This window comes from Hydractinia symbiolongicarpus, chromosome 2, assembly GCF_029227915.1.
Source record: "Hydractinia symbiolongicarpus strain clone_291-10 chromosome 2, HSymV2.1, whole genome shotgun sequence".
Classification (NCBI taxonomy): domain Eukaryota; kingdom Metazoa; phylum Cnidaria; class Hydrozoa; order Anthoathecata; family Hydractiniidae; genus Hydractinia; species Hydractinia symbiolongicarpus.
Genome location: NC_079876.1, coordinates 21,905,475 through 21,909,108, shown reverse-complemented (window position 1 = coordinate 21,909,108; position 3,634 = coordinate 21,905,475).

Genomic DNA, 3,634 nt, shown 5'->3' with positions numbered 1-3,634 from the left:
GAAAAGGACTTGAGACGTCGTATTCCATTGAGTGTAGGAGGAATAGACCGATGTTAACCTGCGGAAGTGCGTGGAACCACGTGATTTACGTGTAAGGCATGTATTAGGTGATAAAAGGTCATATAACAGCCCTTAGAGGCCTCTACACGTAATTCACTGTGCTGTAAGACCATGGCGCGATGGAAAATAAGTTCAAACGTCGTAGTCCATTGAGTGTAGAAGGAATAGACCGATATTAACCTGCTCAGGCACGTGGAAACACGTGATTTACGTGTAAACCCTTTATTAGGCGTCAGAATGTCATTTTACAGTCTTCAGAAGCCTTTACACGTAGTTCACAGTGTTGTAAGACCATGGCGCGATGGAAAACGACTTGAAACGTCGTAGTCCAGTGAGTGTAAAAGGAATAGACCGATGCTAACATGGGCAGGCACGTGGAACTACGTGATTTACGTGTAGGGCCTTTGTTAGTTGGCAAAAGGCCATATAACAGTCTTTAGAGGCCTCTACACGTAGTTCACTGCGTTGTAAGATCATGGGACGATGGAAAAGGACTTGAGACGTCGTATTCCATTGAGTGTAGGAGGAATAGACCGATGTTAACCTGCGGAAGTGCGTGGAACCACGTGATTTACGTGTAAGGCATGTATTAGGTGATAAAAGGTCATATAACAGCCCTTAGAGGCCTCTACACGTAGTTCACTGTGCTGTAAGACCATGGCGCGATGGAAAATAAGTTCAAACGTCGTAGTCCATTGAGTGTAGAAGGAATAGACCGATATTAACCTGCTCAGGCACGTGGAAACACGTGATTTACGTGTAAACCCTTTATTAGGCGTCAGAATGTCATTTTACAGTCTTCAGAAGCCTTTACACGTAGTTCACAGTGTTGTAAGACCATGGCGCGATGGAAAACGACTTGAAACGTCGTAGTCCAGTGAGTGTAAAAGGAATAGACCGATGCTAACATGGACAGGCACGTGGAACTACGTGATTTACGTGTAGGGCCTTTTTTAGTTGGCAAAAGGCCATATAACAGTCTTTAGAGGCCTCTACACGTAGTTCACTGCGTTGTAAGATCATGGGACGATGGAAAAGGACTTGAGACGTCGTAGTCCATTAAGTGTAGGAGGAATAGACCGATGTTGACCTGCGGAAGTACGTGGAACCACGTGATTTATGTGTAAGGCTTTTATTAGGTGGTAAAAGGTCATATAACAGTCCTTAAATTCCTTTACACGTATTTCACTGCGTTGTAAGACCATGGCGCGATGGAAAACGACTTGAGACGAAGAAGTCCATTGAGTGTAGGAGGAGTAGACCGATGTTTACCTGAGCTAACACATGGAACCACATGTTTTACGTGTAAGGCTTTTATTAGGTGGTAAAAGGTCATATAACAGCCCTAAGAGGCCTCTACACGTAGTTCACTGTGATGTAAGACCACGGAGTGATGGAAAACAACTTGAGACGTCGTAGCATATGGAGAGTGGAAGGAATAGACCGATGGTAAACTGCGTAGGCACGTGGAACACGTGATTTACGTGTAGGGCCTTTGTTAGTTGGTAAAGGGCCATATAACAGTCCTGAGAGGCCTTTACACGTAGTTCACTGTGCTGTAAGACCACGGTGCGCCAGAAAACGACTTGAGACATCGTAGTCCGTTGAGTGTGGCAGGAATAGACCGATGGTAACCTGCGCAGACACGTCAAACCACGTGAATTACGTGTAAAGCCTTTATTAGGCGGCAACAGACCATATAAGAATCTTCAGTGGCCTCTGCACGTATTTTACTGTGTTGTAAACAATGGCGGGATGGAAAGCAACTTGAGACGTCGTAGTCCATTGAGAGTGGTAGGAATAGACCGATGGTTACCTGCGCAGACACGTCGAAGCACGTGAATTACGTGTAAGGCCTTTATTAGGCGGCAACAGGCCATATAACAATCTTTAGAGGCCTCTACACGTAGTTCACTGTGTTGTGAGACCATGGCGTGATGGAAAACAACTTGAGACGTCGTAGCCCATTGAGAGTGGAAGGAATAGACCGATGGTAACCTGCGCAGGCTCGTGGAACCACGTGATTTACGTGTAGGACCTTTGTAAGGCGTCAGAAGGTCATTTTACAGTCTTCAGAAGCCTTTACACGTATTTCACTGCGTTGTAAGACCATGGCGCGATGTAAAACGACTTGAAACGTCGTAGTCCAGTGAGTGTAGAAGGAATAGACCGATGTTTACCTGAGCTAACACATGGAACCACATGTTTTACGTGTAAGGCTTTTATTAGGTGGTAAAAGGTCATATAACAGCCCTAAGAGGCCTCTACACGTAGTTCACTTTGATGTAAGACCACGGAGTGATGGAAAATAAGTTCAGACTTCGTAGTTTATTGAGTGTAGAAGGAATAGACCGATGTTTACCTGAGCTAACACATGGAACCACATGTTTTACGTGTAAGGCTTTTATTAGGTGGTAAAAGGTCATATAACAGCCCTAAGAGGCCTCTACACGTAGTTCACTGTGATGTAAGACCACGGAGTGATGGAAAACAACTTGAGACGTCGTAGCCCATGGAGAGTGGAAGGAATAGACCGATGGTAAACTGCGTAGGCACGTGGAACACGTGATTTACGTGTAGGGCCTTTGTTAGTTGGTAAAGGGCCATATAACAGTCCTGAGAGGCCTTTACACGTAGTTCACTGTGCTGTAAGACCACGGTGCGCCAGAAAACGACTTGAGACATCGTAGTCCGTTGAGTGTGGCAGGAATAGACCGATGGTAACCTGTAGGAGGAATAGACCGATGTTAACCTGCGGAAGTACGTGGAACCACGTGATTTACGTGTAAGGCTTGTATTAGGTGATAAAAGGTCATATAACAGCCCTTAGAGGCCTCTACACGTAGTTCACTGTGCTGTAAGACCATGGCGCGATGGAAAATAAGTTCAGACTTCGTAGTTTATTGAGTGTAGAATGAATAGACCGATGTTAACCTGCTCAGGCACGTGGAAACACGTGATTTACGTGTAAACCCTTTATTAGGCGTCAGAATGTCATTTTACAGTCTTCAGAAGGCTTTACACGTAGTTCACAGTGTTGTAAGACCATGGCGTGATGGAAAACGACTTGAAACGTCGTAGTCCAGTGAGTGTAAAAGGAATAGACCGATGCTAACATGGGCAGGCACGTGGAACCACGTGATTTGCGTGTAGGGCCTTTGTTAGGCGGCAAAAGGCCATATAACAGTCCTTAGAGGCCTTTACACGTATTTCACTGCGTTTTAAGACCATGGCGCGATGCAAAACGACTTGAGACGTAGTAGTCCATTGAGTGGAACCACGTGATTTACGTGTAAGGCTTTTATTAGGTGGTAAAAGGTCATATAGCAGCCCTTAGAGGCCTCTACACGTAGTTCACTATGTTGTAAGACCATGGCGCGTTGGAAAGTGACTTGAGACCTCGTAGTCAATTGAGAGTGGAAGGAATAGATCGATGGTAACCTGCGCAGACACGTCAAACCTCGTGTTTTAGGTGTAAGGCCTTCATTAGGCGGCAAAAGGCCATATAACAGTCCTTAAAGGCCTTTACACGTATTTCACTATGTTGTAAGACCATGGCGCGTTAGAAAGCCAC